This window comes from Triticum aestivum, chromosome 3B (assembly GCF_018294505.1).
Source record: "Triticum aestivum cultivar Chinese Spring chromosome 3B, IWGSC CS RefSeq v2.1, whole genome shotgun sequence".
Taxonomy (NCBI): Eukaryota; Viridiplantae; Streptophyta; class Magnoliopsida; order Poales; family Poaceae; genus Triticum; species Triticum aestivum.
Window position 1 is genome coordinate 808,783,146 of NC_057801.1, and position 15,267 is coordinate 808,798,412.

General features: G+C 45.2%; 1 long non-coding RNA gene across 1 annotated transcript; it reads right to left on the reverse strand.

Annotated features, from left to right (window-relative positions):
• Positions 1-10,964: 10,964 nt before the first annotated feature.
• LOC123066752 (uncharacterized) lies at positions 10,965-14,094 on the reverse strand. The gene is made up of 3 exons (XR_006431419.1): positions 13,953-14,094; positions 13,498-13,576; positions 10,965-11,876 (listed from the first exon to the last, which is right to left on the reverse strand). It is a non-coding gene; the product is annotated as an uncharacterized lncRNA (long non-coding RNA).
• Between the last annotated feature and the right edge of the window lie 1,173 nt (positions 14,095-15,267).

Sequence of the window (15,267 nt, forward strand, 5' to 3'; positions counted from 1 at the left end):
TGCGGCGTCTGTCTTCTTTCGTGCTTGCTTACGAGGCGGAGGAGAAGGACTACGACGCGTCGGAGCAGCCGGGGCGGCGGCGGGTCTCTTCCGCCCTTGCTGGCGAGGCGGAGAAGGAGGAGGCGGAGTGCCGCCACGCGCCGGAGAAGGAGGCGGAGTGCCGCCACGCGTGCCCTGATCGTCACTCGCCGGAGGAGGAGGCGGTGGAGGAGGCGGAGTGCCGCCACGCGTGCCCTGATCGTCACTCGCCGGAGGAGGAGGCGGTGGAGGAGGCGGAGTGCCCTGACTCGCCGGAGGAGGAGGAGGAGGCGGAGGCGTCCAGTTCAGAAGGTCGATGAGCTCCTTCCGCCATAGGCATGGAGTCTTCAGAGCAGAACCCAGCCTAGTCTCCCCTTCACCGGTAGGGTGCTCAAGCGCGAGGTCCTCAAATCCCTCCGTTATTTCATCCACCATCACCTTAGCAAATCCTTCTGGAATCGGCTGGCAGTGATAAGTTGTGCCGGGTCCACTAGGATAAACTTGGCCAACAGCCGCCTTGACCTTCAAATTCATGCATCGCGCCATAATGTGGCAATTTTGAGACTCCGTGATACCATCCACGGGATAGCTGGCAGGAGCCGTCAAGACATGCTCCGGCTGAAGCAGCTCGGTGGAAGCAACGCTGCTTCTCCGCTGAGATGGCGGGGTAGCTTCGGGGGAAGCTTCGGCATGTCGTTTGTTGCGATCTGCTGCTTCTCGTTCCTCTTCTCGATCCTCTAGCCCCATTACCCTTCCAAGCAGCGCCTGCATTTGGTCCTGCTCCAGTTTCTTCCTCCTCTCGTGGGTTTTGTAACCCCCTGCGTCCGGAAAACCAACCTTCCACGGAAGGGAGCCTGGCGTGCCTCGTGTCCGTCCAGGGTGCTCGGGATTCCCAAGGGCCATTGTGAGCTCGTCCTTCTCCCTGTTTGGAAGGAACGTCCCTCGCTGCGCTGCATCGATATAGTGTCGAAGGTTCTTGACTGGTGTTTGCAGTTGCTCGTCCGTCCACTGACACTGCCCTGTTACAGGGTCCAAGGTTCCGCCAGCCCCGAAGAACCAAGTCCGGCAACGGTCTGGCCAGCGCATTGTCTCTGGTTCGATCCCTTTTTCAAGCAGATCATGCTCAGCCTTGGACCACTTAGGCCGGGCTTTGAGGTAGCCACCTGACCCCGTGCGATGGTGAAGCTTCTTCTTCGCAGCATTTTTCTTGTTTGTCTCCGACATCTTCTTACTCTTTTCCGATGTCTTGTGGGCCACAAATGCGGGCCAGTGATCTTTGATCTTCTCATATTTGCCGATGAATTCTGGTGTCTCTTTTTTCTTGACAAACTGGTTCAGCTCTTTCCTCCACCTCCTCATTAGGCCTGCCATCTTCTTAAGAGCACAAGACTTGATTAATTGCTCTTTAACTGGCTTCTCCGGATCCTCCTCTGGCGGTAGGGTGAAATTTGCCTTCAGCTCAGTCCAAAGATCTTCTTTCTGCATATCATTGACATAAGACACCTCAGCGTCTTCATCCTTAGCAGGCTTATACCATTGCTGGATGCTGATCGGGATCCTGTCCCTAACAAGAACCCCGCACTGAGCAGAAAATGCCTTCTTTGTCCGGATGGGTTCAATCGGTTCGCCGTCGGGCGCGATTTCTATGATCTCAAACTTTTCATCCGAGCTCAACTTTTTCTTCGGGCCTCGTCTCCTTACCGAAGTTGTGCTCGATCCGGAGGGCTAGAAATTATAAGGAAGAAAGACGACAGTAATTAATATGTGTACATATACCAAAACAATGGATGCATCAATTAACTTGTCAGCACGGGCTTAACTAATATATATATACCTGGCCGGACTCGGTTCGGTGACCGGAGCAGTCAGCACGGTCTCCTTCGTCTTGTACCTCCATTGTGTCACCGGAGCCATCATGAACATAGTCCTCCTCTTGTACCGGCATTAATGGGTCGAAGCCATCATAATCATAGCCCTCTTCTTCATCCAGCTGACCAACGGTGTCGATGAGAAATGACGCAACATCATCACTTCCATTTGCGATTATTTCCCCCAACATCGCTTCTGTTTCTTCGTCTCGGGAGTGCTCCATAGTTTCTGCAAATATTGACAACATGTCAATTATTATTCAAACATGGTACATAGTGGCAAACGTAGAACTAGCTAGCTAATCACAATAAGGAATCATGTTAGTGGCCTCGACGCTGCTTCTCTAGGGTTTGGGGTCGCCTCGACACAAAGCTTCAAGGGTTTGGGGTGGCCTCGACGATAACGCTCTTTTAACTTGATAAATTTGGGTGGCCTCGAGAGAGTTAATTTGTTGGGTAGGGGCGCGGCGGGAGGGGGTACGTAGGAGACCTGCAACATCGTTTTCTCTCTAGGGTTTGGGTGTCCTCGAGAGTTTTGGTCGAGCGAGAGGGCCGAGGGGGGTGCTGCAGTTGTATCTAGAGGGGGTTATATCGACAACGACGCAACATACATATACATGGGAAAATAATGTTATCGGGGAGGGGGTATCGGTACCACCCCCTCATGTTGAAGTTTCTTCTTTCTCCATTCCTTTCTTTCTTCTTCTCCTCTTCTTTTCCTTCTTCTCCCTCGAGAAAGGAAAATAATTAAGGAAAAGGAAGAAAAGAGGAAGAAGGAAGAAGGAAGAAGAAGAAGAAGTAAAAGAAGAAAAAAAGAGGAGAAGAAGAAAGGATAGAGGAGAAGAAGAAAAATAGAATTTCTTCTTTCTCCTCTATTCCTTTCTTCTTCTCCTCTTCTTTTTCTTCTTTTTTCCTCTTCTTATTTATTTCTCCTCTTCTTCCTCTCCTCCTTTTCTCCTTTCTTCCTCTTCTTATTTTCCTTTTTCCTCTCATTCTTTTAGTATTGCTTGTTTCAAAAAAAATGTTCAAATAGAAAATTTCAAAAAAAACAAAGGTTTTGCCTAATGCATTGTTCATATGAATATACAAACATTTGCATATTCTACAATAATTAATATCAACAAAAAAATCTATGAACAGAAAAAACCCCTAACTTTTCTAAAAATCTATCTTTTGCATATATGAAAACATTAATACACATATGAACAATAAATACATATATCAACAAAAACATAATCTGAACAATTTTTAAACATTACATACACATAGCCACATACATACACATATACATTATATATATATATATATATATATATATATATGAACAAAAAACTAAACTAATAAAAATGAAAAAAAAACAGAGCCGCATATATATATATATATAGCCACATACATACACACACACACACACACACACACACACACACACACATATATATATATATATATATATATTGAACAAAAAAAATTAAACTAATAAAAATGAAAAAAAATAGAGCCGGTGCGGCGCGGCGGCACACAGCGGTGGCGGCGCGCAGGGGCGGGCGACGGCGACGGGGCAAGGGCTCGGGGCGCGAGGCGCGGGGGCGGGCGGCGGCGACGGGCCGGGGAGCCTGGCGGCGACGACGGCGGGCGCGGGCTCGGGGAGGACGGCGCAGGCTCGGGGAGGACGGCGACGACGACGGGCGCAGGCGACGGCGATCGCGACGGCGGGGGCGGCGGGCGGCGTCGGGGCAGCCTGGCGGCGTCGATGTGTTCGGCGTCGTCGGGGGGGGGGGCAACTGGTGGCGATGAACTCTACAAAACTGCGAAGTGCTACATTATACAAGGAGCATTGGTCCCGGTTGGTGGCACAAACCGGGACTAATGCCCCCTTTAGTCCCGGTTGGTGCCACCAACCGGGACCAAAGGCCTCTTTTTCGGCAGCCCAAAGGGCGGGAAGCTGCGGCCTTTGGTCCCGGTTGGTGGCCTTTGGTCCCGGTTGGTGGCACCAACCGGGACTAAAGCCCCCCCCTTTAGTCCCGGTTGGTGCCACCAACCGGGACCAAAGGCCCCTGTGCTGCCCGCATCGGGGCCAAAGTTTAGTCCCACCTCGCTAGTTGAGAGGGGAGCGCAGTGGTTTATAAGCCCCACTGCCGCTCCCCTCTTGAACTCCTCTCTACTGCAGGCTTATGGGCCTACTTGCTACTGCTTTGCCCGATGGGCCTTCTGGGCCTTCTGCGGGCCTGAATCCTGGCCCAAATTAGGGATTCAAGTCGTATTCAGGCCGTGGGGGCCCAGTAGGGGGCACTTTTTTTGTTTTTTGTTTTCTTTACTTATTGTTGCTATTTTTATTTTTTTCCATTTTTTGTTTTGTTTTCTGCATTATTTATTTTCTTTTGTTTTTTGCATTGTTTTTTAATTCTTTTTGCTTTTAGTTTTAGGAAAATTATAAACTTTCTGTTAGTGCCATTACTTTTCAAATTTGAAAACACTTTTTTTTGTTTTCTTTCTTGCTTTATTTATTTTATTTTGTTTCTACTTACAACAAAATACTTATTGTTGTTTTTTTGTTTTGTTTTCTGCATTATTTATTTTCTTTTGTTTTTTGCTTTATTTTTTAATTCTTTTTGCTTTTAGTTTTAGGAAAATTATAAACTTTCTGTTAGTGCCATTACTTTTCAAATTTGAAAACACTTTTTTTTGTTTTCTTTCTTGCTTTATTTATTTTATTTTGTTTCTACTTACAACAAAATACTTATTGTTGCTATTTTTAATTATTACGAGGGCCGAACCATAAGACATTAAAGCATTTCAAATGAACTCTGAAAAAGTTGAAAGTTGGCATGGTATCATAAATTGACCCACACATAGCATGTGCATGTACAAAACGAACAATGGTATCATACTCGTCAGTTACAAAGTTGGCATGGTATCATCATAATAGTTGCGGGAGAAAGTCTTCACTTTTTCTTCGCTTGTGTCATTTGCTTATTGCGCCGTAACCATGGATAATCTTCATCGTTTATCAGGATGCTGGGGTCAGCCTTGACTTTAAAGGGAGGAATTTCATGAAACTTTTCATAATCTTCAGACATGTCTGTCTTGTCCTCCACTCCCACGATGTCCCTTTTTCCTGAAAGAACTATGTGGCGCTTTGGCTCATCGTATGATGTATTTGCTTCCTTATCTTTTCTCTTTCTCGGTCTACTGGACATGTCCTTCACATAGATAACCTGTGCCACATCATTGGCTAGGACGAACGGTTCGTCAGTGTACCCAAGATTTTTCAGATCCACTGTTGTCATTCCGTACTGTGGGTCTACCTGTACCCCGCCTCCTGACAGATTGACCCATTTGCACTTAAACAAAGGGACCTTAAAATCATGTCCGTAGTCAAGTTCCCATATGTCCACTATGTAACCATAATATGTGTCCTTTCCCCTCTCGGTTGTTGCATCAAAGCGGACACCGCTGTTTTGGTTGGTGCTCTTTTGATCTTGGTCAATCGTGTAAAATGTATTCCCATTTATCTCGTATCCTTTCCAAATCAATACAGTCAAAGATGGTCCCCTGGATAACAAGTACAGCTCATCACAAACAGTGTTGTCACCTCTGATACGTGCTTCCAACCAACTGCTGAAAGTCCTGATGTGTTCACATGTAATCCAGTCGTCGCACTGCTCCGGGTGTTTGAAGCGCAGACTGTTCTTGTGTTCATCGACATACGGGGTCACCAAGGTAGAGTTCTGTAGAACTGTGTAGTGGGCTTGAGACCAAGAATATCCGTCCCTGCATATTATTGAGTCCTTTCCAAGCGTGCCTTTTCCAGTCAGTCTCCCCTCATACCGCGATTTAGGGAGACCTATCTTCTTAAGGCCAGGAATGAAGTCAACACAAAACCCGATGACATCCTCTGTTTGATGGCCCATGGAGATGCTTCCTTCTGGCCTAGCGCGGTTACGGACATATTTCTTTAGGACTCCCATGAACCTCTCAAAGGGGTACATATTGTGTAGAAATACGGGGCCCAGAATGACAATCTCGTCAACTAGATGAACTAGGACGTGCGTCATGATATTGAAGAAGGATGGTGGGAACACCAGCTCGAAACTGACAAGACATTGCACCACATCACTCCTTAGCCTTGGTATGATTTCTGGATCGATCACCTTCTGAGATATTGCATTGAGGAATGCACATAGCTTCACAATGGCTAATCGGACGTTTTCCGGTAGAAGCCCCCTCAATGCAACCGGAAGCAGTTGCGTCATAATCACGTGGCAGTCATGAGACTTTAGGTTCTGAAACTTTTTCTCTGCCATATTTATTATTCCTTTTATATTCGACGAGAAGCCAGTCGGGACCTTCATACTAAGCAGGCATTCAAAGAAGATTTCCTTCTCTTCTTTGGTAAGAGCATAGCTGGCAGGACCTTCATACTGCTTTGGAGGCATGCCGTCTTTTTCGTGCAAACGTTGCAGGTCCTCCCGTGCCTCAGCTGTATCTTTTGTCTTCCCATACACGCCCAAGAAGCCTAGCAGGTTCACGCAAAGGTTCTTCGTCACGTGCATCACGTCGATCGAAGAGCGGACCTCTAGGTCTTTCCAGTAGGGTAGGTCCCAAAATATAGATTTCTTCTTCCACATGGGTGCGTGTCCCCAGCGTCACTCGGAACAGCTAGTCCGCCGGGACCCTTTCCAAAGATTACGTGTAAATCATTGACCATAGCAAGTACGTGATCACCGGTACGCATGGCGGGCTTCTTCCGGTGATCTGCCTCGCCTTTGAAATGCTTGCCTTTCTTTCGACATTGATGGTTGGTCGGAAGAAATCGACGATGGCCCAGGTACACATTCTTCCTGCAGCTTGCCAGGTATATACTATCGGTGTCAAGTAAACAGTGCGTGCATGCGTGGTATCCCTTGTTTGTCTGTCCTGAAAGGTTACTGAGAGCGGGCCAATCGTTGATGGTCACGAACAGCAACGCCTTTAGGTTAAATTCCTCCTGTTTGTGCTCATCCCACGTACGTACACCGTTTCCATTCCACAGCTGTAAAAGTTCTTCAACTAATGGCCTTAGGTACACATCAATGTCATTGCCGGGTTGCTTAGGGCCTTGGATGAGAACTGGCATCATAATGAACTTCCGCTTCATGCACATCCAAGGAGGAAGGTTATACATACATAGAGTCACGGGCCAGGTGCTGTGATTGCTGCTCTGCTCCCCGAAAGGATTAATGCCATCCGCGCTTAAAGCAAACCATACGTTCCTTGGCTCACTTGCAAACTCATCCCAGTACTTTCTCTCGATTTTTCTCCACTGCGACCCGTCAGCGGGTGCTCTCAACTTCCCGTCTTTCTTACGGTCCTCACTGTGCCATCGCATCAACTTGGCATGCTCTCCGTTTCTGAACAGACGTTTCAACCGTGGTATTATAGGAGCATACCACATCACCTTCGCAGGAACCCTCTTCCTGGGGGGCTCGCCGTCAACATCACCAGGGTCATCTCGTCTGATCTTATACCGTAATGCACCGCATACCGGGCATGCGTTCAGATCCTTGTACGCACCGCGGTAGAGGATGCAGTCATTAGGGCATGCATGTATCTTCTGCACCTCCAATCCTAGAGGGCATACGACCTTCTTTGCTGCGTATGTACTGTCGGGCAATTCGTTATCCTTTGGAAGCTTCTTCTTCAATATTTTAAGTAGCTTCTCAAATCCTTTGTCAGGCACAGCATTCTCTGCCTTCCACTGCAGCAATTCCAGTACGGTACCGAGCTTTGTGTTGCCATCTTCGCAATTGGGGTACAACCCTTTTTTGTGGTCCTCTAGCATGCGATCGAACTTCAGCTTCTCCTTTTGACTTTCGCATTGCGTCCTTGCATCGACAATGACCCGGCGGAGATCATCATCATCGGGCACATCGTCTGGTTCCTCTTGATCTTCAGCAGCTTCGCCCGTTGCAGCATCATCGTGCACATCGTCTGGTTCCTCTTGATCTTCTGGAGCATCACCGTATTCAGGGGGCACATAGTTGTCATCGTACTCTTCTTCTTCGCCGTCTTCCATCATAACCCCTATTTCTCCGTGCCTCGTCCAAACATTATAGTGTGGCATGAAACCCTTGTAAAGCAGGTGGGTGTGGAGGATTTTCCGGTCAGAGTAAGACTTCGTATTCCCACATATAGGGCATGGACAACACATAAAACCATTCTGCTTGTTTGCCTCAGCCACTTCGAGAAAATTATGCACGCCCTTAATGTACTCGGAGGTGTGTCTTGAACCGTACATCCATTGCCGGTTCATCTGTGTGCATTATATATAATTAAGTGTGTCAAAAATCATTACAGAACATCATGAATAGATAATTAAGTGACCAAATTAATAGAAGTTCATCATCACATTAAAACCAAAGTACATACATAGTTCTCATCTAACAACATAAAGCTCTGCAGAGCATCTAAATTAATTAAACCATACACTGAAACTATGTAAAACATTTCAATGCGAAAACAAATGCGATCATAATCGCAACCAATGTAACAACTGATCCAACGGCATAATGATACCAAGCCTCGGTATGAATGGCATATTTTCTAATCTTTCTAATCTTCAAGCGCATTGCATCCATCTTGATCTTGTGATCATCGACGACATCCGCAACATGCAACTCCAATATCATCTTCTCCTCCTCAATTTTTCTAATTTTTTCCTTTAACAAATTGTTTTCTTCTTCAACTAAATTTAACCTCTCGACAATAGGGTCGGTTGGAATTTCCGGTTCAACAACCTCCTAGATGAATAAAATCTATGTCACGTTGGTCGGCATAATTGTCATAAACAATAAATGAACCAATAGTTATGAAAAGATAATATATACCACATCCGAATCATAGACAGGACGAGGGCCGACGGGGGCGGATACCAAAACCATCGCACTATATAAGATGCAATAATAAAAGTAAGAAAATTATACAAGTATATATCTATCTAAACATACAAATAAGAATATTTTTCCTTTCAGAAAGAAGATAAGAACAAGAGGCTCACCACGGTGGTGCCGGCGATGAGATCGGTGCGGGTGATCGACGACGTTGAAGACGGGGACGGGGCGTGACGGACCGCTAAACCTAGACAAATATGGAGGAAAATGGAGCTTGGCGGTCGAGCTTGGAGAGGAGAAACCTTAAGTAGTGTGGCTCGGGCATTCCATCGAACACCTTGTGTGCATAGGAGGTGAGCTAGAGCAACACCAAGCCCTCTCCCCCTCGGCCAGAAAAAACAGAGCAGTGTGCTCTGCTCTTGCGCGAGGGGGGTATATATAGGCACCACCATTGGTCCCGGTTAGTCACACGAACCGGGACTAAAGGTTTGCCTTCGGTCCCGGTTCATGCCACCAACCGGGACCAATTGTGGTGGGCCAGGAGTGCGGCCCATTGGTCCCGGTTCGCCCCACCAACCGGGTCCAAAAGGTCCAGACGAACCAGGACCAATGGCCCACGTGGCCCGGCCGGCCCCCAGGGCTCACGAACCGGGTCAAATGCTCCCATTGGTCCCGGTTCTGGATTGAACCGGAACTAATGGGCTGGACCGGCCTGGACCATTGCCCCCTTTTCTACTAGTGGTAACCTACCAGAAGAAAGCAAGGGAGTAAGCAGCAACAGAAAACAATTGAAACAAGACAGGCGTGATTACCTTTTGATCAATCTCCGGATCTAGCGCTCCTGTCGATGGACGTCGCCGTCGGTAGAGGGGCACGAAGACCAGCCATTGACGGAACTGAGCTAGGGTTTGGGTCAGGACAGATCAAGTCGTGGAATAGGCGTGCCATAGTGTAACAATCCTAGCCCAGTACAACAGTATACGTATACGTGCATACGTACATGCAAGCCCGCAAGCCGACACGGACCACCCCAAACCAATAAAAACGCTTGCTATTTTGCAGGCAGTGTCTAAATCAAACTGTGTTGGCAAAGCAAATCTTTATATCGGGCTAACAGCCCAAGGCACAGGACACATGAATGCTTCATGGTTTCATCCGTTTATAAGCCGCATCGACAGCACATAATCAAACTAAGTAACTTATAAGCTGGACCAGAGAAATCGAGACAGGAAAACCAAATAAACTAATAGGCAACTTCACCTGAAAACCACACTTGTTTAACCCACTGACAAAAAAATGAAATGGTGTTGTGCAAGTTAACAAAGTGAGTTGCAGAAGTTTCAGAGTATCAGCACTTGAAACCACACTTGTCTAGGCCCCAAATACTTGAACCTTCATAATATAATACAGTAATAAAATAGTAGTTTCAGAGTATCAGCTCTATATACAAAGTATGTTCATTGCTAAAATAAAGATAAGTTCTGTAGGTTCATCCTTATTTAACTCCTGTTTATGCAGGGTTCAGGGTTCATTGCACTGCTAAAATAAATCATGTAGCATTATTATTTGTAGCATGTAAAAACAAATAGCTACAACTGGTAACTTGCATAAAAATAGAAGTAATAGTATCACAACAAATTAAAACATGCTATTCAACTCTCCTACAGTCATTTGACGTTAAAGAAACAAGACATTCAACCGATAACTTCAAGGAGTGAGTCTTTCTAGTATAACAAAGTGCAACTTACTCTTAACCAGATTAAATCAAGGACCAACAACAAACAATAAAAGATTAAGAACAACTCATATGCAATAAAGGTACAAGAGAGAAGAAATCTTTACATAAGACGACTATATACACTGGAGCATAAATGAGCAACACCTTTAAATACAAATAAAAAGGGTTCAGGGTTCATTGCACAGTGGGCTCAGATTCGCCGTTCCTCGATCATATAACCTACCCCCGTCATCTCTTATCACCAGATCAATCTGTTTATACAGTGGAGCTTCCCTGGTTATCACTCAACAAGAATGACCATCGAAGCACAGAACAACAATTATCACATGATCAAAAAGGATTCTAGAGACAAGAGGGAGGATCCAACTTGATACCCACAGGTGCCTCGATTGCTCAAAGGCACACTTATTTCAGCCACGGTCGATCATCGCCACTGATCAATTTAGGAAATCCAAGAGCATAGCTATAGGACCAGGGCATCCACATGTAAACCACGTAAGATGGCTATAATCACTGGGACATAAATAAGCAACACCTATAAATAGATAAATAAAAAGGGTTCAGGGTTCATTGAACAGTGGGCTTAGATTCGCCTTTCCTCGATCATATAACCTACCTCGGTCATCTCTTATCACCAGATCAATATGTTTATATAGTGGAGCTGCCCTGGTTATCACTCAACAAGAATGGACATCCAAGGACAGAACAACAAGTATCACATGATCAGAAAGGATTCTAGAGACAATAGGGAGGATCCAACTTCATACCCACAGGTGCCTCGGTTGCTCAAAGGCACACTTATTTCATCAACGGTTGATCATCATCGCCCCAGCACGAACACCACTAATCAATTTAGCAAATGAGCATAGCTATAGGACCAGGGCATCCACATGTAAACCAGAGCATCATAGGAGCTCCTATGATAGCAACTAAACATGAACAGCAGCCTGCGAACCCTAGAATAGCAAGTACAGAGCTCAAGTAGGAATCGAAGCATGAGCAGGGCATAGAGCCTCAACCAGATGAGCACCACATCAATATAGCCACGGCCATGTCCCATACACTAATGGAAGCAGAGGAACAGGGGGAAGATGGAGCTCACCGAGGGAGGTTGTAGCCGAGGTAGTACTGAGTAGGCGCCGGGGTTGCGCCTTAACGCCGTTCAAACGGTGAGGAACTGCGTCGGGGTTGCGCCGTGCACCGTCCCGCCGATGAGCATGAACGCAGCGGGGACCGAACCTAGTACTCCCATTGTAAGGGAGCAAGAATTTGTGGAGGCATTGGGGCTTCAATTATTCCTCTTTCATCATGTGCCACTTCCGCCGCATCCTCGGGGCGCAATACAGCTAGGAAGGCGCACAAGGTTCGCACACCATCGCCTTGCTGGAAAACCTAGAGGCAACCAGGAGAACAAAATTAGGAAATGGTGGAGCTTAAGATCCACATGGTACCAGCAATCTGTCACCACAAAAGAAATGCACAGAAGTAGAGGGGGTTGGATAATGTATGGCACATATGAAGAAACCCAGTTTTGGCACAAGTTTTAGGTAAGAATGATATTTAGACATTAAATAAAAAACAATTGATTAGAGTTATTTATTAGTTTAGATAGAAAAGAAAGAACCAATGATTGTTTAATAAGAGACAAAAAAGAAGGGAGACGGTAATCCTATTATTTAATAAGAGACAAAAAAGCAATGTCCAGTTAATATCGCACACAAAAGTTCATGCATCAACATTTTATTTCATAAGCTCACATAGCGTATAGCGGACCAGGAACAAATAGAACAAAAAGGATGAGAATGTCTAAATTTTGGGGGAGCAATCAGTGGGCGAGTGGAGTATTACCTAACTGACGCTGCTAAAAAGAGGAGCTGGCCTACTGGAAAATAATGAATACGGGCTAAATATGGTTGAGTGTATATCTTTCACCACTGTGGCAGTATTTATAGTATGCTCTTATTCCATCAGGAAGTAGAATTCCATTTTGAAATTACAGTACTTAGTTTTCAATATTGAGAAACTAATTTCACAACAATGCGCCTATTTTTTAGAAAATGGTTATTAGGTAAACCATGGTTTCATTTACCACCTATCCGACACAAATAATATGTACTGATCCAAACGGTTATTAGGTAGGCCACAATTTCATTTAGTATTGTCCAATTGATGCTGATATGTGCAAAAACCACCACTTAAGATATTAATTTGGAAATTAACAAATCAAGAGTTGTCAAAAATCAAAACATTCTAGTAGAAAGAAAATACTGACATACTAAAGCAATCGAGATCTCTGTGTGCTTTACCTAGCCTGACAACTAAAATTCAAATCGTGGCATGCTGTCAAGCAAGGAGAAGGTGGCAATTCATCACCACTACCAAAATCCTCCATGGCCAACTAATTTTATGGCTTCATGCCAACATTGTTTAGTGAAGCATGTACATGAACCAAGTACTTTGTAGAAGCATATACATACAAAAGGTACAAAGACAATGGTATATCTGCAGCTTAGACACGGCATCAAGCAACAATAATCGTAATTATCATAGCTATTTTCATTCAGTAAAGATGGATAAAGAATGACCCATGTATAGCACAAGCATGACTCGTCATGGTTCGCAAGAATAAAAAGTCAGTCAGTTATGCGTGTAGCACATCACACAAGCAAAACCAAAATTGCTTGCTTTACTTGCCAAAAGTTTCAAGAGAAAAAATGTGAAACTATGGGGTGTGAGTGAGACAAGACCTGAACAAATTCTCTAGAAAGAAACTTATTTGATAAGAACACACATACAAGGGCACTGTGCAGAATGTGTACATACTTCTGGAAAATAAGAAGTATCAATTTGTGAAAATTAGTCTTCCTATTTTTGTTCCTGATTGCTCACAGTATGGTATACAACCACACCAAAGAAAGCAATATCACACATTAAACCTTATGTTTTTCAACCGTCGCACTGAAGGACCATCTACGGGAAATAGACACAGATGCCATGGACTGACCTAAAATGAGTGGCTTCTCATGTGCAATTGTCTTGACCAGGAGAAGGAGATCTTGGGTGATATAAGCAGGCATGTATATCTGTAAGCAATGAGATACATCAATTGGCACCCAGGATGACCTTTTCGATGTTACTTCTATCTCAAAGTAGGAAAGGGAGGGTCACATATCAACTCATTTTTTTAAAGCTCAAAGTTGCAAATGCATATGCATAGAACATCACTCTTTTGTAACAAATATGGGCAATGGCCAATGTCTATAAATACTAATGAGGATCACAATTCATTATAGAGGTTACTTAATTATCTATAACCTTGTCGGTTCATGATAGCTATGAGCTTCACATCATTGTAAAAGTCTAAAACATCACATCATGTTTGGTTGAAATAATATGCTAAAAAAATATTCCGTTTGCAAACTACAACACTAACATATGGGGGAGAAGGCGGCAGCTCACCTGCAGCAATGAGCTAGCACCAGAAAAAGTAGGAGCTCATCCTTTAGCGTACTATGAACACGTCGCTGCTGCCTTGCACCTTGATGCACCGCCGCTGCCCGTAGCAGATTAACATCCCATTGGCATTGCCCTTGAGAAATTGTACATAACAAACGGCTCGAATTAATACTTTGTAACTGATCAGCAGGAAGTAGCAACCAAATTCTTATAACGGAGAGCTGAGTCCAGGATGTCTTACTCCTGTTTCATACTGACTATACCTACCGGCGAAAGCAGAAATGTGCAGCACACAGGGGGAGAGCAAAACCTGATGAAGAAGGAAAAGAAGGTTATCAGGCAAGTAAAGGTACCGATCCGAAATAGGACCACCAGGAACTTACCCCAAATTCATGCAGAAATATAATGAGGCTATGCTCCAACTACAGAACCAGATATTGCTCCATTCGTGTAGACACCTAAAATCCTCCTATGTAAATGTTGCAGGTCTGCAGCTGCCCAGTAGGAAACCGTTAACACTACACATCCCATGGTGTAACAGTAGACCTCAATTTATCTCAAGACAATATATCAAAGCATAAAGTTATAAATTAAAGTTGGGAGACCAAGGGAAGATACTACCATAGGGACCAAATCGGAGCACCATTCTCCAAATCTAAGCAAAGGGGGCTCACCTTGCTAGCAGCCGTCGAGCCGCTCCAGCACGGCCCTGGCGGCGCTGTACACCGCTCCCCGCAGCCGCCGTCGTGCTCTGCGTCCTCCCTCCGCTGCCGCGCAAACTTGGCCTGCTGCTGCTGCTCCCCGCCACCTTGGCCTGCGGCTACTGCTCCCCACCGTGTCAGGCATCGACAAGTTCAGTTAACTGTAGAAGTTCAGAAAAACGCTTCGCTTCAACCAACGATCAGGATCGCTCCTCACCAGAGCTTCGTCGCGGACCGTCGATCGTTTACTTACCATTAGGAGCCCATTACTATTACTTTTCACGGTCTTGCCGGGTAAATGGATTTCCCTATAAATACAGCCGGGGTGTGGCTGTCATTGACATCTATCTTTCTCCAGAATATTGCCGTAATGGCTCATCATACTCTCTTATAGCTCATACTTATCAATACAAAGGGGATCTGAGAGAGTGTTTAAGCATCGATCTGGCCACAATTCTTCTTATAATTCGCGAAGATCATAGTTAGGTCCTTACAAAGTGGTATTCAGAGCAGATGATCCTTGGTGGAGAGACGGATTGAAAAAAATTTCCCGATCGGGTTTTCCCCACCCTTTTTCTCCCACCCTTCTTCGCAATCGGCGGCGGCGCCTGCGGGCG